We start from the raw sequence: 25032 nt of genomic DNA on the forward strand, positions 1-25032 counted from the left end.
TCTGGGGGCAGGGCTCAGCTAAAAAAACAACAGCGGAAACAGCAGAGGCCTGAGCAGACGCAAACGACTCTGTCTGACAGCTTTGAAGAGAGCAGTGGATCTCCCAACACGGAGGTTGAGATCTGAGAACGGACAGACTGCCTGCTCAAGTGGGTCACTGACCCCTGAGTAGCCTCACTAGGAGACATCCCCCACTAGGGGCAGTCTGATACCCCCCACACCTCACAGGGTGGAGTACACCCCTGAGAGGAAACTTCCAAAGGAAGAATCAGACAGGTACACTCGCTGTTCAGCAATATTCTATCTTCTGCAACCTCTGCTGCTGAAACCCAGGCAAACAGGGTCTGGAGTGGACCTCAAGCAATCTCCAACAGACCTATAGCTGAGGGTCCTGACTGTCAGAAGGAAAACTATCAAACAGGAAGGACACCTATACCAAAACCCCATCACTACGTCACCATCATCAAAGACCAGAGACAGATAAAACCACAAAGATGGGGAAAAAGCAGGGCAGAAAAGCTGGAAATTCAAAAAATAAGAGTGCATCTCCCCCTGCAAAGGGGCGCAGCCCATCGCCAGCAACGGATCAAAGCTGGTCAGAGAATGACTTTGATGAGATGAGAGAAGAAGGCTTCAGTCCATCAAACTTCTCAGAGCTAAAGGAGGAATTACGTACCCAGCGCAAAGAAACTAAAAATCTTGAAAAAAGAGTGGAAGAGGTGACAGCTAGACTAATTAATGCAGAGAAGTTCATAAACGAAATGACAGAGATGAAAACCATGACACGAGAAATACATGACAAATGCACAAGCTTCAGTAACCGACTCGATCAACTGGAAGAAAGAGTATCAGCGATTGAGGATCAAATGAATGAAATGAAGCGAGAAGAGAAACCAAAAGAAAAAAGAAGAAAAAGAAATGAACAAAGCCTGCAAGAAGTATGGGATTATGTAAAAAGACCAAATCTACGTCTGATTGGGGTGCCTGAAAGTGAGGGGGAAAATGGAACCAAGTTGGAAAACACTCTTCAGGATATCATCCAGGAGAACTTTCCCAACCTAGTAGGGCAGGCCAACATTCAAATTCAGGAAATACAGAGAACGCCACAAAGATACTCCTCGAGAAGAGCAACTCCAAGACACATAATTGCCAGATTCACCAAAGTTGAAATGAAGGAAAAAATCTTAAGGGCAGCCAGAGAGAAAGGTCGGGTTACCCACAAAGGGAAGCCCATCAGACTAACAGCAGATCTCTTGGCAGAAACTCTACAAGCCAGAAGAGAGTGGGGGCCAATATTCAACGTTCTTAAAGAAAAGAATTTTCAACCCAGAATTTCATATCCAGCCAAACTAAGTTTCATAAGTGAAGGAGAAATAAAATCCTTTACAGATAAGCAAATGCTTAGAGATTTTGTCACCACCAGGCCTGCCTTACAAGAGACCCTGAAGGAAGCCCTAAACATGGAAAGGAACAACCGGTACCAGCCATTGCAAAAACATGCCAAAATGTAAAGACCATTGAGGCTAGGAAGAAACTGCATCAACTAACGAGCAAAATAACCAGTTAATATCATAATGACAGGATCAAGTTCACACATAACAATATTAACCTTAAATGTAAATGGACTAAATGCTCCAATTAAAAGACACAGACTGGCAAACTGGATAAAGAGTCAAGACCCATCAGTCTGCTGTATTCAGGAGACCCATCTCACATGCAGAGACATACATAGGCTCAAAATAAAGGGATGGAGGAAGATCTACCAAGCAAATGGAGAACAAAAAAAAGCAGGGGTTGCAATCCTAGTCTCTGATAAAACAGACTTTAAACCATCAAAGATCAAAAGAGACAAAGAAGGCCATTACATAATGGTAAAGGGATCAATTCAACAGGAAGAGCTAACTATCCTAAATATATATGCACCCAATACAGGAGCACCCAGATTCATAAAGCAAGTCCTTAGAGACTTACAAAGAGACTTAGACTCCCATACAATAATAATGGGAGACTTCAACACTCCACTGTCAACATTAGACAGATCAACGAGACAGAAAGTTAACAAGGATATCCAGGAATTGAACTCATCTCTGCACCAAGAGGACCTAATAGACATCTATAGAACTCTCCACCCCAAATCAACAGAATATACATTCTTCTCAGCACCACTTCTCAGCACTTATTCCAAAATTGACCACATAATTGGAAATAAAGCACTCCTCAGCAAATGTACGAGACCAGAAATTATAACAAACTGTCTCTCAGACCACAGTGCAATCAAACTAGAACTCAGGACTAAGAAACTCAATCAAAACCGCTCAACTACATGGAAACTGAACAACCTGCTCCTGAATGACTACTGGGTACATAATGAAATGAAAGCAGAAATAAAGATGTTCTTTGAAACCAATGAGAACAAAGATACAACATACCACAATCTCTGGGACACATTTAAAGCAGTGTGTAGAGGGAAATTTATAGCACTAAATGCCCACAAGAGAAAGCAGGAAAGTTCTAAAATTGACACTCTAACATCACAATTAAAAGAACTAGAGAGGCAAGAGCAAACACATTCAAAAGCTAGCAGAAGGCAAGAAATAACTAAGATCAGAGCAGAACTGAAGGAGATAGAGACACAAAAAACCCTCCAAAAAATCAATGAATCCAGGAGTTGGTTTTTGAAAAGATCAACAAAATTGACAGACCGCTAGCAAGACTAATAAAGAAGAAAAGAGAGAGGAATCAAATAGATGCAATAAAAAATGATAAAGGGGATATCACCACCGACCCCACAGAAATACAAACTACCATCAGAGAATACTATAAACACCTCTATGTAAATCAACTAGAAAATCTAGAAGAAATGGATAATTTCCTGGACACTTACACTCTCCCAAGGCTAAACCAGGAAGAAGTTGAATCCCTGAATAGACCAATAGCAGGCTCTGAAATTGAGGCAACAATTAATAGCCTACCCACCAAAAAAAGTCCAGGACCAGATGGATTCACAGCTGAATTCTACCAGAGGTACAAGGAGGAGCTGGTACCATTCCTTCTGAAACTATTCCAATCAATAGAAAAAGAGGGAATCCTCCCTAACTCATTTTATGAGGCCAACATCATCCTGATACCAAAGCCTGGCAGAGACACAACAAAAAAGAGAATTTTAGACCAATATCCCTGATGAACATCGATGCAAAAATCCTCAATAAAATACTGGCAAACCGGATTCAGCAGCACATCAAAAAGCTTATCCACCATGATCAAGTGGGCTTCATCCCTGGGATGCAAGGCTGGTTCAACATTCGCAAATCAATAAACATAATCCAGCATATAAACAGAACCAAAGTCAAGAACCACATGATTATCTCAATAGATGCAGAAAAGGCTTTTGACAAAATTCAACAGCCCTTCATGCTAAAAATGCTCAATAAATTCGGTATTGATGGAACGTACCTCAAAATAATAAGAGCTATTTATGACAAACCCACAGCTAATATCATACTGAATGGGCAAAAACTGGAAAAATTCCCTTTGAAAACTGGTACAAGACAGGGATGCCCTCTCTCACCACTCCTATTCAACATAGTGTTGGAAGTTCTGGCTAGGGCAATCAGGCAAGAGAAAGAAATCAAGGGTATTCAGTTAGGAAAAGAAGAAGTCAAATTGTCCCTGTTTGCAGATGACATGATTGTATATTTGGAAAACCCCATCGTCTCAGCCCAAAATCTCCTTAAGCTGATAAGCAACTTCAGCAAAGTCTCAGGATACAAAATTAATGTGCAAAAATCACAAGCATTCTTATACACCAGTAACAGACAAGCAGAGAGCCAATTCAGGAATGAACTTCCATTCACAATTGCTTCAAAGAGAATAAAATACCGAGGAATCCAACTTACAAGGGATGTAAAGGACCTCTTCAAGGAGAACTACAAACCACTGCTCAGTGAAATCAAAGAGGACACAAACAAATGGAAGAACATACCATGCTCATGGATAGGAAGAATCAATATCATGAAAATGGCCATACTGCCCAAGGTTATTTATAGATTCAATGCCATCCCCATCAAGCTACCAATGACTTTCTTCACAGAATTGGAAAAAACTGCTTTAAAGTTCATATGGAACCAAAAAAGAGCCCGCATTGCCAAGACAATCCTAAGCCAAAAGAACAAAGCTGGAGGCGTCACGCTACCTGACTTCAAACTATACTACAAGGCTACAGTAACCAAAACAGCATGGTACTGGTACCAAAACAGAGCTATAGACCAATGGAACAGAACAGAGCCCTCAGAAATAATACCACACATCTACAGCCATCTGATCTTTGACAAACCTGAGAGAAACAAGAAATGGGGAAAGGATTCCCTATATAATAAATGGTGCTGGGAAAATTGGTTAGCCATAAGTAGAAAGCTGAAACTGGATCCTTTCCTTTCTCCTTATATGAAGATTAATTCAAGGTGGATTAGAGACTTAAATGTTAGACCTAATACCATAAAAACCCTAGAAGAAAATCTAGGTAGTACCATTCAGGACATAGGCATGGGCAAGGACTTCATGTCTAAAACACCAAAAGCAACGGCAGCAAAAGCCAAAATTGACAAATGGGATCTAATTAAACTAAAGAGCTTCTGCACAGCAAAAGAAACTACCATCAGAGTGAACAGGCAACCTACAGAATGGGAGAAAATTTTTGCAATCTACTCATCTGACAAAGGGCTAATATCCAGAATCTACAAAGAACTCAAACAAATATACAAGAAAAAAACAAACAACCCCATCAAAAAGTGGGGAAAGGATATGAACAGACATTTCTCAAAAGAAGACATTCATACAGCCAACAGACACATGAAAAAATGCTCATCATCACTGGCCATCAGAGAAATGCAAATCAAAACCACAATGAGATACCATCTCACACCAGTTAGAATGGCAATCATTAAAAAATCAGGAAACAACAGTTGCTGGAGAGGATGTGGAGAAATAGGAACACTTTTACACTGTTGGTGGGATTGTGAACTAGTTCAACCATTATGGAAAACAGTATGGCAATTCCTCAAGGATCTAGAACTAGATGTACCATATGACCCAGCCATCCCACTACTGGGTATATACCCAAAGGATTATAAATTATTCTACTACAAAGACACATGCACACGTATGTTTATTGCGGCACTATTCACAATAGCAAAGACTTGGAATCAACCCAAATGTCCATCTGTGACAGACTGGATTAAGAAAATGTGGCACATATACACCATGGAATACTATGCAGCCATAAAAAGGATGAGTTTGTGTCCTTTGTAGGGACATGGATGCAGCTGGAAACCATCATTCTTAGCAAACTATCACAAGAAGAGAAAACCAAACACCGCATGTTCTCACTCATAGGTGGGAACTGAACAATGAGATCATTTGGACTCGGGAAGGGGAACATCACACACCGGGGCCTATCATGGGGAGGGGGAACGAGGGGTGGATTGCATTGGGGAGTTATACGTGATATAAATGATGAATTGATGGGTGCAGCACACCAACGTGGCACAAATATACATATGTAACAAACCTGCACGTTATGCACATATACCCTAGAACTTAAATTATAATAAAAAAAAAGAAAGAACTAAACATAAAAAAAAAAAATTCTTAACAAACTTAAAAAAAAATCAAGACCTACCATATATGAAATAATACCACACTGTTACCAATGTCATGGTTTATTTCAGAAATGCAACATTTGTTTACCATTCACAAATTTAAAAATATAATTATTTATATTAACAGACTAAAAAATAAATCCATGACCATTTCAATAGATGCAGAAAAACATTTGACAACATTTGTGTTCCGTTTCTGATAAAGTATAACAGCAAGTTGGGTAAACTACCTTTCTCTGACAAAAGGTGTTTATGAAAAAACCCACAAACAATATCATACTTGATCTGAAAAATATAATGCTCTTTCTCTAAGACCTGGATCGAACAAAGAATATTCACTCTCAGCACATTCATGCATGCCTATTCAATATTCTTCTAGCGATTGCCACAGGAAAGAAAAGAAGATAAAGATAAGTTATTGGAAAGGAAGTAATTTGTCTTAAATTATCTTAATCTTTAGATTGTTAAAAGCTATGAAATCTACAAGAAAGCTTCTAGAGCAAATAAATATATTGAACAGGTTGCAAAATGCAAATAATAATAATAATAATAATAAAATCATGGACTTAAATGCTACCATATCACTAATTGCATTTAATGTAAGTGGTGCAAAACACACTTATCTAAAGACAGAGAACTAGGAAAGTGAAATATCTGTACCCTGGAAACTATAAATAATTGATGAAAGAAACTGAAGAAGACAGATAGATGGAAAAATATTTGTGTTCATGAATTGGAAGAATTAATATTGTTAAAATGTCCATATTACTGAAAATGACTTATAGATTCAAAATAATTCCTATCAAAATACCAATGGCATTTTCCACAGAAATAGAAAAAGCAATCCTAAGGTTTGTGTGGAACCACAAAAGAGCCCAAATATCCAAGCAATCTTGAACAAAGAGAACAAAGCTGGAGGCATCACACTACCCATTCTCAAAATCTACTTCAAAGCTATATTAATCAAAACAGCATGGTACTGACATAAAAACAGACACACAGACCAATGAAATAGAATAGAGAGCACAGAAATTAGTCCATACATTTTACATCCAACTGATTTTTGACAAAGGTACCAAGAATACACAATGAGAAAAGAATAATACCTTCAACAATTGGTGCTGGAAAAACTAAATATCCACATGCAAAAAAGAAAAAAAAATAGAAAAAAGAAATTGGACTTTTATCTAAGACCGTACACAAAAATCAACTCAAAATGAATTAAAGCTTTAGACATAAGACCTGATGCTGTAAAACTACTGGAAGAAAATATACGCGAAACGTTTCTTGACATTGATTTGGGCAATGATTTATTGGATATGACACCAAAAGCACAGGCAAAAAAGCAAAAATATACAAACGGCATTGCGTCAAACTAAAATACTTCCACATAGCCAAGGAAACAGTCAAGAGAGCAAAGAGACAGCCAACAGAATGGGAGAAAATATTTGCATATATTGGACAAGAGGTTAATATCCAAAATATATAAAAAACTCAAACAACTTAACAGCAAGAAAAATCACCCAATTAAAGAATGGGAATTGACTAGACATTCCCCAAAAGAAGACATACAAATGGCTAACAGGTGTATAAAAAAATGCTCAGCATCACTAATCATCAGGAAATACAAATGAAAACCACAACGAGATATCACCTCACACCTGCTTTGATCAAAATGACAAAAGATAACAATTGCTGGTGAGAAAGTGGAGAAAAGGGAACTCTTACACACTGTTGGTGGGAATGTAAATTAGTATATTCATTATGGAGAACAGTACAGAGATTCTTAAAAAAATATCTACCATAAGATCCAGCAATCTCACTTTTGGGCATATATCCAAAAGAAAAGAAATCAGTATGTTGAGAAGATATCTGCGTTCCCATGTTCATTGCAGAATTATTTACCATAGTCAACATTTGGAATCAATCTAAGTGTCCATTGGCAGATGAATAGGTAAAGAAAATGTAATACACACACATATATACACACAGTAGAAAATTATTCAGCCTTTAAAAAAAGAAAGAAAGCCTATCATTTGTGAATACACGAATGAAACTGGAAGACATTAGACTAAGTGAAATAAAGTAGGCACAGAAAGGCAAATAAATACCTTATGATCTCGTTTGTATGTGGAATCTAAATCAAAGAGTACAGTGTTTCAATTAGACAGAGTGAATAAGTTCTGGAGATCCATTGTACAGAGTGGTAACTCCAGTTAATAATGTATTGTACACTTGAAAATTGTTAAGATAGTAGATCTTAAATATCCTCACCACAAAAAAATTATAAGTATGTGAGCTGGATATCTAAATTAGCTTGATTTAACCATTTCATAGTGTATACACATACCAAAACAATCACATTGTGCACCGTAAATATATACAATTTCTATTTGTCAAAAAAAGAGATTTTCAGAATGCATAAAAACATAAGAGTCAACTATATGCTCTCTATATCAAACCCACTTAAACACTAAACAAAATAAATCTGCAAGGTTCAAAGAGGACCTGGTACCATTTCTTCCGAAACTATTCCAATTAAAAAGGAGGGATTCCTCCCTAAATCATTTTATGAGGCCAGCATCATACTGATACCAAAATCTGGCAGAGATACAACAAAAAAAGGAAACTTTAGGTCAATATGCCTGACGAACATTGATGCAAAAATTCTCAATAAAATACTGGCAAACCGAATCCAGAAACACAACAAAAAGCTTATCCACCACAATCAAGTTGGCTTCATCCTTGAGATACAAGTTTGGTACAACATATGCAAATCAATAAACATAATCCATCACATAAACAGAACCAATGACAAAAAACATATGGTTGTGTCAATATACACAGAAAAGGCCTTTGATAAATTTCAACATCCCTTCATGTTAAAACTCTCAATAAACTATGTATTGAAGGAAGATACCTGGAAATAATAAGAGCCATATATGACAAACCCACAGGTAATATGCTGAATGTGCAAAAGCTGGAAGCATTCCCCTTGATGACCTGCACAAGACAAGGTTGTCCTCTCTTACCACACTTACTCAACATAGTATTGGAAGCTCTGGCCAGGGCAATCAGGCAAGGGAAAGAAATAAAGCATATCCAAATAGGAAGGGAGGAAGTCAAACTGTCTTTGTTTGCAGATGACATGATCCTATATCTAGAAAACCCCACTGTCTCAGCCCAAAAGCTTCTTAAGCTGATAAGCAACTGCAGCAAAGTCTCAGGGTACAAAATCAATGTGCAGAAGTCACAAGCATTCCTATACACTAACACTAGACAAGCAGAGAGCCACATTTTGAATGAACTCTCATTCACAATTGCTACAAAGATAATACAATACCTAGGAATACAGCTAACGAGGGAAGTGAAGAATCTCTTCAAGAAGAACTACTAACCACTCCTCAAGGAAATCAGAAAAGACACAAACAAATGGAAAAACATTCCATGCATATTGATAGGAAGAATCAATATCGTGAAAATGGCCATACTGTACAAAGTAATTTATAGATTCAATACTATTCCCATTAAACTACCATGGACATTTTGCACAGAATTAGAAAAAAACTATTTTAAAATTCATATGGGACTAAAAAGAACTTGTATAGCCAAGAGAATCCTAAGCAAAAAGAACAGAGCTGAAGGCATTACACAACTTGACTTCAAACTATACTACAAGGCTACAGTAACCAAAACAGCATGGTACTGGTACAAAAACAGAGACACAGACCAATGGAATAGAATAGAGAATCAGAAATAAGATTGCACATCTACAACCATCTGATCTTCAACAAACCTCACAAAAACAAGCAATGAGGAAGAGATTCCTTATTTAATAAATGGTGCTGGGAGAACTGGTTAGCCTTATGCAGAAAATTGAAACTAGACCCCTTCCTTACACCATATGCAAAAATTAACTCAAGATGGAATACAGACTTAAATGTCAAACCCAAAACTATAAAAACCCTAGAAGAAAATCTAGGCAATACCATTGAGGACATAGGTATGGGCAAACATTTCATGACAAAACTGCCAAAAGCAATTGCAACAAAAGCAAAAATTGACAAATGGGATGTAATTAAACTAAAGAGCACAGCAAAAGAAACTATCATCAGAGTGAACAGACAATCTACATACTGGGAGAAAATTTTTGCAATCTATCCATCTGGCAAAGGTCTAATATCCAGAATCTACAAGGAATTTAAGCAAATTTACAAGAAAAAAACAACCCCATTAAAAAAGTAGACATGAACATACACTTCTCAAAATAAGACATTTATGTAGCCAAAAAAAAAAAAAAAAAAAAAACCATACGATAAAAAGCTCAACATCACTGATCATTAGAGAAATTAAAATCAAAACCACAATGAGATACCATCCTATGCCAGTGATAATGACGATTATTAAAAGGTCAAGAAACAACAGATGCTGGTGAGATTGCAGACAAATAGGAACACTTTTACATCGTTGGTGGGAGTGTAAATTAGTTTAACCGTTGTAGCAGACAGTTGGTGATTCCTCAAAGATTTAGAACCAGAAATACCATTTGACTCAGCAATCTCATTACTGGGTATATACCCAAAGGAATTTAAATCATTCATTTATAAAGATACATGCATGCATATGCTCATTGTAACACTATTCACAACAGCAAAGACATGGATTCAACCCAAATGCCCATCATTGATAGACTGGATAAAGAAAATGTGGTACATATACACCATGGAATACTATGCAGCCATAGAAAAGAGCATGATCATGAGTTTTGCAGGGACATGGATGGAGCTGGAAGCCATTATCCTCAGCAAACGAATGCAGGAACAGAAAATCACACACTGCATGTTCTCATTTATAAGTTGGAGCTGAACAATGAGAACACATGGACACAGGAGGGGAACAATAAACACTGGGGCCTGTTGGGGGGACAGGGGAAGGGGGAGCATCAGGAATAATAGCTAATGGATGCTGGGCTTAATACCAAGGTAATGGGATGATCTGTGAAGCAAAACACCATGGCACATGTTTACATGAGTAACAAACATGCACATCCTGTACATCCTGCACATGTATCCTAGAACTTAAAATAAAAAAAAAAAAAAGAAATCTGGAATAATGATATCAGATAAAGTAGACTTCAGATCAAGGAGTATTATTAGAGATACTGAGAGACATTCTATAATTATAAAGGAGTCAATTCTCCCTGAAGATATAACAGTTTAAAATATGTATGCATCTAACAACAGAAGTTTAAATACTTGAGCAGAAATTGATAGAAATAAAGATAGACAATTATTTTTGGAAACTTCAATATTCCTCTCTCAGTAACTGATAGAACAAGTATACTGAATGTCATTAAAAATACAGACGACTGGAGGGTGCTTCCAAGATGGCTGAATAGGAACAGCTCCGGTCTGCAGTTCCCACCCAGACCTATGTAGAAGATGGTTGATTCCTGCATTCCAAACTGAGGTGCCTGGTTTATCTCATTGGGAGTGGTTGGACAGTGGGTGCAGCCAACAGAGGGCGAGCTCAAGCAGGGCAGGGCATCGCCTCACTCAGGAAGTGCAAGGGGTCTGGAAATATCCGTTTCCCGGTCAAGGGAAGCCGTGACAGACTGTACCTGGAGAAGCGGTACACTCCTGACAAAATACTGCACTTTTTCTGCAGTCTTAACAACTGGCAGAGCAGGAGATACCCTCACGTGCCTGGCTCGGTGGGTCCCACGACCACCGAGTCTTGCTCACTGCTAGCACAGCAGTCTGAGATTGACCTGTGACACTGTAGATTGGTGGGCAGAGGGGCGTCCACCATTGCTGAGGCTTGAGTAGCTCACAGTGTAAACAAAGAGACCTGGAAGCACAAACTTGGTGGAGCCCACCACAGCTCAGCAAGGCCTACTGGCTGTATGGATTCCACTTCTGGAGGCAATGCTTAGTAGAACAAAAGGCAGCAGAGTTTCTGCAGACTTAAATGTCCCTGTCTGACAGCTCTGAAGAGAGCAGTGGTTCTCTCAGCACTGCGTTTGAGTTCTGAGAAGGGACAGACTGCCTCCTCAAGTGGGTCCCTGACCCCCATGTAGCCTGACTGGGAAACACCTTCCAGTAGGGGCCGACAGACACCTCAAACAGGTGGGTGCCTCTCTGGGAGGAAGCTTCCAGAGGAAGGATTAGGCAGCAATGTTTGCTTTTCTGCAGCCTCTGCTGGTGTTACCCAGGCAAACAGTGTCTGGAGTGGACCGCCATCCAACTCCAACGGACCTGCAGCTGAGGGGTCTGACTATTAGAAGGAAAAGTCACACAGAAAGGAATAGCATCAACATCAACAAAAGGACATCCATACGAAAATCCCATCTGTAGGTCAACAACCTCAAAGACCAAAAGTAGATAAAACCACAAAGATGGGGAGAAACCAGAGCAGAAAAGCTGAAAATTCCAAAACACAGAGTGCCTCTTCTCCTCCAAAGGATCACAGCTCCTCGCTGCCAAGGGATTAAAACTGGACGGAGAATGAGTTTGACGAGTTGACAGGTGTAGGCTTCAGAAGGTCAGTAATAACAAACTTCTCTGAGCTAAAGGAGCATGTTCTGCCAGGCATGGTGGTTCAAGCCTGTAATCCCAGCACTTAGGGAGGCCGAGACGGACGGATCACTTGGTCAGGAGATCGAGACCATCCTGGCTAACATGGTGAAACCCCGTCTCTACAAAAAAAAAAAAAAAAAAAAAAAAAAAAAAAACTAGCCGGGCAAGGTGGCGGGCGCCTGTAGTCCCAGCTACTCGGAAGGCTGAGGCAGGAGAATGGCGTAAACCTGGGAGGCGGAGCTTGCAGTGAGCTGAGATCCGGCCACTGCCCTCCAGCCTGGGCGACAGAGCGAGACTCCATCTCAAAAAAGAAAAGAAAAGAAAAAAAGGAACAGGTTCTAACCCATCGCAAGGAAGCTGAAAACCTTGAATAAAAGGTGAGATGAATGGCTAACTAGAATGAACAGTGTAGAGAAGATCTTAAATGACCTGATGGAGCTGAAAACCATGGCACAAGAACTTCATGACACACGCACAAGCTTCAATAACTGATTCAATCAAGTGGAAGAAAGGATATCAGTGATTGAAGATCAAACTAATGAAATAAAGCAAGAAGGCAAGATTAGAGAAAAAAGAGTGAAAAGAAATGAACAAAGTCTCCAAGAAATATGGGACAATGTGAAAAGACCAAACATACATTTGATTGGTGTACTGGAAAGTGACGTGGAGAATGGAACCAAGTAGAAAACACTCTTCAGGATATTATCCAAGAGAACTTCCCTAAACTAGCAAGGCAGGCCAACATTCAAATTCAGGAAATACAGAGAACACCACAAAGATACTCCTCGAGAAGAGCAACCCCAAGACACAAAATTGTCAGATTCACTAAGGTTGAAACAAAGGAAAAAATGTTAAGGGCAGCCAGAGAGAAAGGTCAGGTTACCCACAAAGGGAAGCCCATCAGACTAACAGCAGAACTCTTGGCAGAAACCCTGCAAGCCAGAAGAGAATGGGGGCCAAATTCAACATTCTTAAAAAAAAGAATTTTCAACCCAGAATCTCATATCCAGCCAAACAAAGCTTCATAAGTGAATGAGAAATAAAATCCTTTAGAGACAAGCAAATGCTGAGAGATTTTGTCACCACCAGGCCTGCCTTACAAGAGCTCCTGAAGGAAGCAATAAACATGGAAAGGAACAACCAGTACCAGCCACTGCAAAAACGTGCCAAATCGTACATAACATTGACCCTATAAAGAAACTGCATCAATTAATGGGCAAAATAACCAGCAAACATCATAATGACAGGACGAAATTCAAACATAACAATATCAACCTTAAATGTAAATGGGCTAAATGCCCCAATTAAAAGACACAGACTGGCAAATTGGATAGTGTCAAGACCCATTGGTGTGCTGTATTCAGGAGACCCATTTCACATGCAAAGATGCACATAGGCTCAAAATAAAGGGATGGAGGAATATTTACCAAGCAAATGGAAAGAAAAAACACCAGGGGTTGCAATCCTAGTCTCTGATAAAACAGACTTTAAACCAACAAAGATCAAAAGAAAAAGCCATTACATAATGGTAAAGGGATCAATTCAACAATAAGAGCTAACTATCCTAAATATATATGCACCCAATACAGTACCACCCAGATTAATAAAGCAAGTCCTTAGAGTCCTACAAAGAGACTTAGACTCCCACACAACAATAATGGAAGACATTAACACCCCACTGTTAATATTAATTAGACAGATCAACGAGACAGATGGTTGACAAGGATATCCAGGACTTGAACTCAGCTCTGTACCAAGCAGACCTAATAGACGTCTACAGAACCCTCCACCCCAAATCAACAGAATATACATTCTTCTCAGCATCACATCACACTTATTCTAAAATTGACCACATAATTGGTAGTAAAACACTCCTCAGCAAATGTAAAAGAACAGAAATCACAACAAACTGTCTCTCAGACCACAGTGCAATCAAATTAGAACTCAGGATTAAGAAACACACTCAAAACTGCACAACTACATGGAAACTGAACAACCTGCTCCTGAATGACTACTGGGTAAATAACGAATGAAGGCAGAAGTAAAGATGTTCTTTGAAACCAGTGAGAACAAAGACACAACATACCAGAATCTCTGGGACACATTTAAAGCAGTGTGTAGAGGGAAAGTTATAGCACTAAATGCTCAAAAGAGAAAACAGTAAGAATCTAAAATCAACACTCTGACATCTCAATTAAAAGAAATAGAGAAGCAAGAGCAACCAAATTCAAAAGTGAGCAGAAGGCAAGAAATAACTAAGATCAGAACAGAACTGAAGGAGATAGAGACAGAAAAATCCCTTCAAAAAATCAATGAATCCAGGAGCTGGTTTTTTGAAATGGTCAACAAAATACATAGACCACTAGCTAGATTAATAAAGAAGAAAAGAGAGAAGAATCAAATAGACGCAATAAAAAATGATAAAGGGGATCTCACCACTGATCCCATAGAAATATAAACTACCATCAGCGAATACTATGAACACCTCTATGCAAATAAACTAGAAAATCTAGAAGAAATTGATAAATTGCTGGACAAATACACCCTCCCAAGACTCAACCAGGAAGGAGTTGAATCCCTGAATAGACCAATAACAGGTTCTGAAATTGAGGTAATAATTAATAGCCCACCAACCAAAAATAGTCTAGGACCAGACAGATTCACAGCTGAATTCTACCAGAGGTACAAAGAGAAGTTGCTACTATTCCTTCTGAAACTATTTCAATCAACAGAAAAAGAGGGAATCCTCCCTAACTCATTTTATGAGGCCAACATCATCCTGATACCTGGTAGAGACACAACAAAAAAAGAATTTTAGTCCAATATCCCTGAAGAACATCAATGCGAAAATCCTCAATAAAATACTGGCAAACCAAATCCAGCAGCACATCAAAAAGCTTATCCAACATGATCAAGTCAGCCTCATCCCTGGGATGCAAGGCTGGTTCAACATACACAAATCAATAAACGTAATCCATCACATAAACAAAACCAATGACAAAACTCACATGATTATCTCAGTAGATGCAGAAAGGGCCTTCAACAAAATTCAACAGCCTTTCATGCTAAAAACTCTCAATAAACTAGGTATTGATGGAACATAGCTCAAAATAATAAGAGCTATTTATGACAAACCCACAGTCAATATCATATTGAATGGTCAAAAACTGGAAGCATTCCCTTTGAAAACCGGCACAAGACAAGGATGCCCTCTTTCACCACTCCTATTCAACATAGTATTGGAAGTTCTGGCCACGCAATCAGGCAAGAGGAAGAAATAAAGGGTATTCAATTAGGAAAAGAGGAAGTCAAATTGTCTCTGTTTGCAGATGACATGATTGCATATTTAGAAAACCCCATCATCTCAGCCCAAAATCTCCTTAAATGGATAAGCAACTTCAGCAGTCTCAGGATACAAAATCAATGTGCAAAAATCACAAGCATTCCTATACACCAATAATAGATAATTAGAGAGCCAAATCATGAGTGAACTCCCATTCACAATTACTACAAAGAGAATGAAATACCTAGGAATCCAACTTACATCGGATATGAAGGACCTCTTCAAGGAGAACTAGAAACCACTGCTCAATGAAATAAAAGAGGACACAAACAAATGGAAGAACATTCCATGCTCTTGGATAGGAAGAATCAATATTGTGAAAATGGCCACATTGCCCAAGGTAAGTTATTGATTCAATACTATCTCCATCAATCTACCACTAACTTTCTTCACAGAATTGGAAAAAACTACTTTAAAGTTCATATGGAACCAAAAAAGAGCCTGCATAGCCAAGACAATCCTAAGCAAAAAGGACAAAGCTGGAGGCATCATGCTACCTGACTTCAAACTATACTACAAGGCTACAGTAACCAAAACAGCATGGTACTAGTATCAAAACAGATATATAAACCAATAGAATAGAACAGAGTCCTCAGAAATACCACCACACATCTGATCTTTGACAAACCTGAAAAAAACAAGCAATGGGAAAATGATTCCCTATTTAATAAATGGTGCTGGGAAAACAGACTAGCCATATGTAGAAAGCTGAAACTGGATCCCTTCCTTACACCATGTACAAAAACTAACTCAAGATGGATTAAAGACTTAAATGTAAGACCCAACACCATAAAAACCCTAGAAGAAAACCTAGGCAATGTCATTCAGGACATAGGCATGGGCAAAGACTTCATGACTAAAACACCAAAAGCAATGGCAACAAAAGCAAAAATAGACAAATGAGATCTAATAAAACTAAAGGGCTTCTGCACAGCAAAAGAAACTATCACCAGAGTGAACAGGTAACCTACAGAATGGGAGAAAATCTTTGCAATCTACCTACCTGACAAAGGGCTAATTTCCAGAATCTACTAAGAACTCAAACAAATTTACGAGAAAAAAAAAAAAAAAACCCATCAAAAAGTGGGCGAAGGATATGAACAGACACTTCTCAAAGGAAGACATTTATGCAGCCAACAAACATATGAAAAAAACCCCTCATCATCACTGGTCATCAGAGTAATGCAAATCAAAACCACAATGAAATACCATCTCATGCCAGGTAGAATGACAATCATTAAAAAGTCAGGAAACAACAGATGCTGGAAAGGATGTAGAGAAATAGGAACACTTTTACACTGTTGGTGGGAGTGTAAATTAGTTCAACCATTGTGGAAGACAGTGTGGTGATTCCTCAAGGATTATTTGACCCAGCAATCCCATTACTGGGTGTATACCCGAAGGATTATAAATCATGGTACCATAAAGACACATGCACACGTATGTTTATTGTGGCACTGTTCACAATAGCAAAGACTTGGAATCAACCCAAATGTCCATCAGTGATAGACTGGATTAAGAAAATGTGGCACATACACACCATGGAATACTATGCAGCCGTAAAAAAGGATGAGTTCATGTCCTTTGCAGGGACATGGATGCAGCTGGAAACCATCATTCTACGCAAACTGTCACAAGGACAGAAAACCAGACACCACATGTTCTCACTGATAGGTGCGAGTTGAACAACAAGAACACATGGACACAGGGCAGGAATCAAACTGGGGCCTGTGGGGGTGTGGGGGGCTGGGGGAGGGATAGCATTAGGAGAAATGCCTAATGTAAATGATGAGTTGAAGGGTGTAGCAAACCAACATGGCACATGTATACCTATGTAACAAACCTGCATGTTGTGCACATGCACCCTAGAACTTAAAGTATAAGTAAATAAATAAAATTTAAAAATTTTAAAAAATACAGAAGACCAAAACAACACTAACAACCATTTGACCTAATTGTCATTTGTAAAACACTTCACCCAACAACAGGAGAATTCGCATTCTTTTCAAGTATATATGGAACACATTCCAAGAGAGGGCATATTGTGGGACCTGCATATGTACCCCTGAATCTAAAATGAAAAATATATAGATATAAAGTAGCAAAAAAGAAGACATTTAAAGGAATAGAAATCATACAATGATATTCATAGAATAAATTAAAATTCAATAACAAAGATATCTAGAAAAATCTTCAAATATTCAGAGATGAAAGAAAACACTTCTATATAAAGCAATGTCAGGAGGCAGGAGCAAGCAATGTGATGAAACACGTTGATTTAAAATATGAAGCTCACAGAGATGGAATGACATACCCAAAATCATACAGTAAGAACAGGGAACCAGGTTGACTGATTTCAGTGTTGGTATTTTAACCCCTCCACTCTACTCTACTTTACTATCTGATGTTTTTAATTATCATCTCCTCTCAGAATATACAAAGTCAGATGGACAATATCAGTAAGAGTCCACCTTCTGTGGAGCTGAGGATAGCCTAAATTCACAGGCCCTGGATATTGGAGGTACAAGGTGCTCAGATATGGGGAACTTAATATTGGCAACTGTGTTGAACTAAGTGCTCCTGATGATACTCATTTTGTTTTTAAAATAACACTTTTAATGAGCATAATTCATATGTCATACAATTTACCCTTTCAAAGTGTTCAATTAAGTGGGTTTTTGTATATTCACAGTTGTATGGCTTTTCTCCATTAGCCCTGTTTGGGGAAATTGATTCTTTTGTATTTTGATGGTAGCCAAACTTTAATGAATGGTCTATTGTTTGGCAATCTCTACTTCCAAAAGTTAAACCCTGAATGTTCCACCAGCTTCCTCCAGCATTGGTCTCTGTGGAAGTTATTCACATGAGCACTTAGGGTGGCTTCCTGAAACAGGAACATTTCTTTATTTTCATTTTGTTAGCTATTAACTAGCCCTGCCCAGACCTTCTACAGAAAATACATCTGTGAGGTACTGGGGAGAGGCTCTACCCTACCCTCCTGACATTAAAATATCTTCAGTATGAAGCTTTCAAAGAGATTTAAAGTCTCTGCTTCAATCATTTTTGTTCTCGTTCAGACAGTGGTTCTTAATCTGGGGCCACAATACTGTGGGGAGCCAAGGAGTTATGTGAGAAACCTGCAAATCAGCTTGTGAACAAGGCTTTTATTTTGATTAAATATATCTTACACATGTTTGCTACTATTTCTCAATCATACGTGGTACTGTTGTGATTAATAAAGGAAAAAACCTTCTGCATATGTAACTTTTTAACTGTATAGTAACTTTTTTCATTATATATTTTCTCAATCAGCAGACACTAGAAGTACAACTACTGTCATGGGATAATCAGATAGTTTTGATTGATAAAATAAGTTATATGGACTCAAAATGTTTAGGAACCACTAAATTAAACAAAGACCTTTCTTCATAGGGTACAAATGTTTCATTTAGTAGGGCATCAACTTATTAGCAGTCATTGACATATTAGTCTGAATTAATCAGCTTGCTTCAGGGTAGGGCATTGAACACTTTCATCCTAAAAGCAGAATGGGGATCAGCAATGGCTCCAAGCAGGTCTAGTGGGTTAGAATTGGTCTTCTGTGTGCCATGTGTGCTTCAGGAATTTGACAGTTTTTATACGTATAATAGTAGTCAAACTTTGATAGATGAATTATTGCTTGGTTAGTACCACTCCAAAGAGCCAAACCCCAAATGTTCTCTAACTTCTACCAATGTTGGAAAACACTCCAAGGGAAAAAAGAGGGTGCTGAGCACCAGGGATGGGAGCTAAAAGGTAGGAGGGGACAGCAAAATAGGTGGCCAAGACCAAATTTGTCTACTGTTTAGCTTGTTGGGAGGGCAAGGAGATAGTCATATCTACCCCAAAACTTTAGCAGACTACCATCTTGGAAAGACGTTTAGAATTCCTTTACTTTTGAGGTCCTCCCTTCCTTTTGCTCCGTCCCAGAACTTCCTTCCCCTATACTTGCTTACAAACTTTCCCCTCTCATCCAACACAGAGTCCCATTTTGTATCCAAAGCCTTTCAATCAGCTCAAATTGTCTGTGTTTTTCTGGAGGTGTTCCCTCTCCAAACTTGCCAGAATGTCTCAATATTCTTGGAGCTTGTCCTCAGTTTCCGAAACTTCAGGGCATCCCATAGGCCACAGTTTTGACTTCAAATGCACACTGACCTTTTCCTTTCACCCAAACACCCTCCTCCTTACCCATTGCATTGCATCAGAGCCTTCTCAAGCCTGTTGTCTTGCTCCAGACATCCCCTTGCCTGTGGCTTGGGGTTAATATCTGGTCCTTTCCAATCCCACCCCATGTGATTATGCCTTTGTTTCAGATCCAGGAGAGTAATCGTACTCAGACTGGGTCTCTGCTAGCCAAAGCAAAAGGGACGTTTGAGAAAACAATCAGCTAGTCCTTGCAGGAAGGGTTTTTGGTTGCCTGACAACCAGATAGTTGCCTCAATTCTCCTCTCTGCCTGACATGAGGTCAGGGTCATAAGTGGCTACTTTCCCCTGCACAAACACGGCAAGTGTACAATAATGACTTCAGCTGCTTGAGAAGAGGCCATATCCCAAGAGGTACTCCAGAGAGCTGATTTTCTTAGAATTGCAGAGCAAAGGGCTCCTGATAACTGTGCTGACTACTACTAGTGTTTGCCTTTCTCCAACTTCTGTGTGACTGCCATCTAGTGGCATGCAGGGTGGTGGCGGGGGGGTGGGGTGGGTGGAGAGTGCTCCAACAGGATTCAGTCAATAAGCTGGTGCATCGTTTATGAATAATTTAAAAACAATATTAAAACTGACCAAAAGTTGGTCAGACTTTTATTGTAACCACATGCTGGCAATTCTAAACAGTCATTGATAAAATACTTCTCACTTTGGTACACCACTGTCCCCACCCCAGCTCCTAAGTGATTCCCTCATCTCCCCTTGCAGAGCCATATTTAAGCCTGAATTTTCAGATAATACTTCAGATTTATATCCCTTCCCTCCATCAAAATGTTCCTGTCTTGTCATCTAACCCCCTAAAGCTCTACTTTTTATTTTCCTTGGTGGAATTTATTTATAGGAAAATATTTATAGTGGTTACCAGCTGTCTGTACCAGGGGCACCTATATTATAACAGGAATCACCTGAAGAATCAATGCTTTAGTCCAATGGTTGTTCTCTTTTAAGGCAGTGAAACTCTGTTTTCAAACAAAATATGGTATGGAACCCCATTTCCTAACTCTTCTTTAAGTCTCACCTTCCTCTGTCATTTCCTCTGGAAGGTCTTCCTTGCTTCTCCATGATGAGGACAAGTCCCTATGACTTAGTCACAGCACCTTGGACTCGCCCTTTCATACTACCCATCACACGTGTAATAACTTGTCTAGTATCTGTATTCCCTAGTAGACTGTAATCTCCATGTGGGCAGATACTGCATCTATCTTGTCCACCATTGGAACCCCAGAAACAAGTGTTGTGCTTGGCCCACTGTATGTGGTCCATAAATAGCTGATGAATGAATGAAAGCCTTTCTGTTATTATAGCCTATGAGTAAACGGACATTGGAAATAACCATGTCACATGTTATACTGTGGGTTTTTATTGAAATTATGGTCAAAAACAACCCCAAGATCTTTTTTTTTTTTTTTTTTTTTTTTTTTTAGAAAAGAAGTGTGGTTAACCAGTTTTCCCACCTTGTAGTCATGTAATTAAAACTAAATGCAACAGCCACAACTCCCAATTTCTAGTGTGTAGATTTTTCCTCCTCTCTTCGGCACTACAGTCAGGTTCTTCTTCTTACTAAGTTTTGACTGAAGCCCTGTAGGGACAGCCTCCTCTCCTGTTTTATACCAGGACCCCCCAAAAGGCTTCTCCTGGTTGGCCATTTCAGGTTGGCACTTCCTTCAAAGACAGACTTAGGTTCCACTTTCTGATTGAAGTTAACCCAGCCTGAGACTGTTTTCCTTTTTCTTTTAACTACTAAAGTTCAAGAACAAAGGGTTCCCCTAGTTTTTTAAAATTATTTTTCTTTTCTTTTTTTTTTTTTAGAGACAGGGTCTTGTTCTGTCCTTCAGGCTGCAGTGCAGTGGGCATGATCACTGCAGCCTTGAACTCCTGAGCTCAAGTGATTTTCCTGCCTCAGCCTCCAAGTAGCTGGAATTACAAGCATGTGCCATCACACACAGCTCATTTATTTTTAACTTTTTTAGAGATGGGGTTTTTCTATGTTGCCCAGGCTGGTCTCTAAGTGATCTTCCTGCCTTGGCCTCCCAAATTGCTGGGATTACAAACATAAGCTACTACACCTGGTCTAATTTTTTAAAAGGCATTTACTGTGCATTTATATGTCAGTCACTCTCATGAACACTTTATTAACTCATTTAAGCCTGACAAGAACCCCATGGCATAGAGATTATTCTTATCCTTATTTTACAGATAAGGAAATAAAGATTAAGAGATGTCGGAAACAAGAAATATGAATTGTTTGCATGTATTAACTCTGTCTTCTCCTGGTTCCCTGATTGGAGTGAACTCAATAGTTTTGACCCCAAAGTTATTTTGTTATTAATTTTGGTGATAAGTTGAACAGAGGTGAACAGCTTTATTGAAGGACTGAAAAGGGCCAATGCCCTTCTGCAGCGTTTCCTCCCCCTCCCCCACTTACCTCTTGATGAAGAGGGCTCCCTATGCGGATGCATTCCAGAGCTTCAGAATTCCTTTCTGAGCTGCTCCCTCCTATGGCAACGCCCATGTGAATGCCAGAGGACAATGGCACAGTTTTCAGGAACACATGTAGACCATCAGCCCCTTCCTCCTCACCAGGGCCTCTGGCTGCCATGCAAGCTGCTACATCTCACAATAAACCCAAACCCGGGCATTTTAGAGAAGTAGCAGGTTCAGAAGTGAAAGAGAGAGAAAGCTGGAAGAGCAGGAATAACATTAGCACTCTTTGTAAGGGGAGAAGGCCCGGATTACGGATGCTTAGGAAGGACAGGTATGGCCTATTTACTTGGTGCTGCCTACTTCTACCATCAACCAAAATCTCATCCCTCTCATCCCCAAAATTCCCTTCTATTGTTTCCACTGCCAGAAGGTTTTCACTCACTTTAGCCCTCTGCCTTTATTTTTGTAATTGGGGAATGCATTTTGAGGGTAATAAAGAATAATAAAGTATTTAAAAGTGAAAAGGTATCTGAGGGTTAAGCAATTATCATTTACTTCACTTAAGTTGCTTCCTTCCTAATGCCAGACAGCTGCCCTGGAGGGATTTAGGTTTTGATTGTTGTGTGAGGTGGTTAATGGGGGAGCCTGAGGTTCTTTGTGGAACAAGGCAGATGGGATAGCTGGGTCTGAAGAGAGGAATGAGGGCACTGAGAACCCAGAGAGTGTATGATGACATGGAGAGAAGAAGCTGTCAAGTACAAACTTTGTATTCTTTGAGGTTTTGCCTAGGGCCTGTGCCTTGCCTCCCTCCCATCCATCCCATCCAGAAAAATGAGAGGAAACTCCCTGCTCTCTCCCCTCCTCACCACCTGCCCCCGCCCCCAGGATGGAGCTTAAGCGGGTACTAATTAGTACTATATATAACTTGACTATATTCAGGGTTCAAGAGGCTTGTGTGAACTGGCCTGGGAATCTGAGGATCAAATAGAATGATGTTTCAGTAAGAAAATGCATGCTGAATTCTAAACTTTTGGCCAATATGTTATTCTTAGATTGGGGACTGCTTAGACTGGGAGGCAATTTAGAATTCCTTCTGTCTACATTAACTTGAAGTCAGGCATTGGGTCTGTTGTACGGGCCATTTTGTGAAGGCTCCATACACACCATGTTGGCGCGTAAGTATTCATACACACACAGAGAAAGATATAAAGATATATAAGTATTGTTTTATATATATTTACGAAACAGGGTCTTGCTCTGTCACCCAGGTTGGAGTGCAGTGGCATGATCGGCATGATCATAGACAACTGCAGCCTTGAACTCCTGGGTTCAAGTCATCCTTCTGCTTCAGTCTCCTGAGTAGCTGGGACTATAGACATGTGCACTATGCTTGGCTATTTTTTTAATTTTTAGTAGAAATGGGTGCCCCACTATGTTGCCCTTACAGGCATAAGCTATAATGCCCGGCCTGTAATGTATATTATAGCTATTATAAATATTATATTCTATTATAGATAGCATATGTAGAAATATAGGTATTACTTATCCACAATATTGAAGTCTTAGCAAAAATTCTTCACAGCTTGGTATTACTGTGAAGCCTATGCCACACATGCAAGGACATTTTGCTTTAAGCATTTAGAAAAATCAATGTGTAAATCCAATATTTATCATTTATTTTGAAAGACATCTTACAGCAAATCAGTTTGTAAAGCAAACAAGAACTTTTTTTCATTTGTACTTGTTAATGCAAGTTTTATTAGTTTTCTTTCGAGTAGGGTACAGAGAAAATGTCCTGAAAATCTGCCTAGCCTCTGCGTATTTATGTATTCCCTGAACTGCTTGCTCTCCCAAATGGAGAAAGAATCTCACCAGATGGACTCTTCACTTGGCAAATATTTACTGAATGTCTGGACGTGCTGGACATTGGGTCCCTTACTTCTCAGCGCCTTCCAATCTAATCATGGAGACCATGACTGAGCAAACATTTCATGTTTTTACATATAATGGCATGTAAAAGGTGAATGCCTTCAATGTTCTCAAGTCTAAAATAGGGTCAATAATGATACTTCCCACACAGGGCTGTGGTGAGGATTAAATGAAAAAACATGAATGTCAATTGATTACTCTAGTGGCTGGCACAAGAATACTTTGGTGATTATTTCCTGGAAGCATGGGGTAGGGAAGAACTAATTAACCTGCCTGAAGGAGGTGGACAAGTTTTCAGAGCTGAGCAGTGTGAGCTTTTAACAATTAGTAGGTGTTTGTTAAGTAGAGACATCAGGGAATAAACATTCCAGGCAAAGGGAGCTGTGTATGAAGGCTCAGAAGTCCTGAGAATGTGGTAAATTCCAGGATCCTGAGTTGCCTGCCATGGTTGGAAGATACGGTACATAAGGAGAAAGGGAACATGGTGGCAAACCAGGAGGTGAGCAGGCAAGATTCCACAGGGGCAGTGATGTTTGAAGGATGAGTAGAAAAGTTTGCCAGTCACAGAAGAAGAAAGAACACTGTACTGGTGGAAAGAGCATATACAAAGGCACAAAGTTGTACATGCATATGAAATATTTGGGGGACAGTGTTCTGTAGGTGGAGCTTTGCATTCAAGAAGCTACCTCTCCCATGTGGAGCTTTCAAAGGTGTCTGGGCATGTTTGCTAGGCTGGTGGAGTGGGCCCCTTGATGTTAAATTATGTGAGGGTTTCAGAGGGGAATGGAAGCAGTACATGTGCCCCCAAAAGGAGAGGAATTTGGAAAACAGTAGTCTGTCTGTCTTGGAGGCTTGT

At 39.3% G+C, this 25032-nt stretch overlaps 1 pseudogene; it reads right to left on the minus strand.

Annotated features, from left to right (window-relative positions):
- The window catches only part of LOC104659607, an 89226-nt pseudogene extending 66804 nt beyond the window's left edge, over window positions 1–22422 (minus strand).
- Window positions 22423–25032: the final 2610 nt, after the last annotated feature.

Source organism: Rhinopithecus roxellana, chromosome 7 (genome assembly GCF_007565055.1).
Source record: "Rhinopithecus roxellana isolate Shanxi Qingling chromosome 7, ASM756505v1, whole genome shotgun sequence".
Lineage (NCBI taxonomy): Eukaryota > Metazoa > Chordata > Mammalia > Primates > Cercopithecidae > Rhinopithecus > Rhinopithecus roxellana.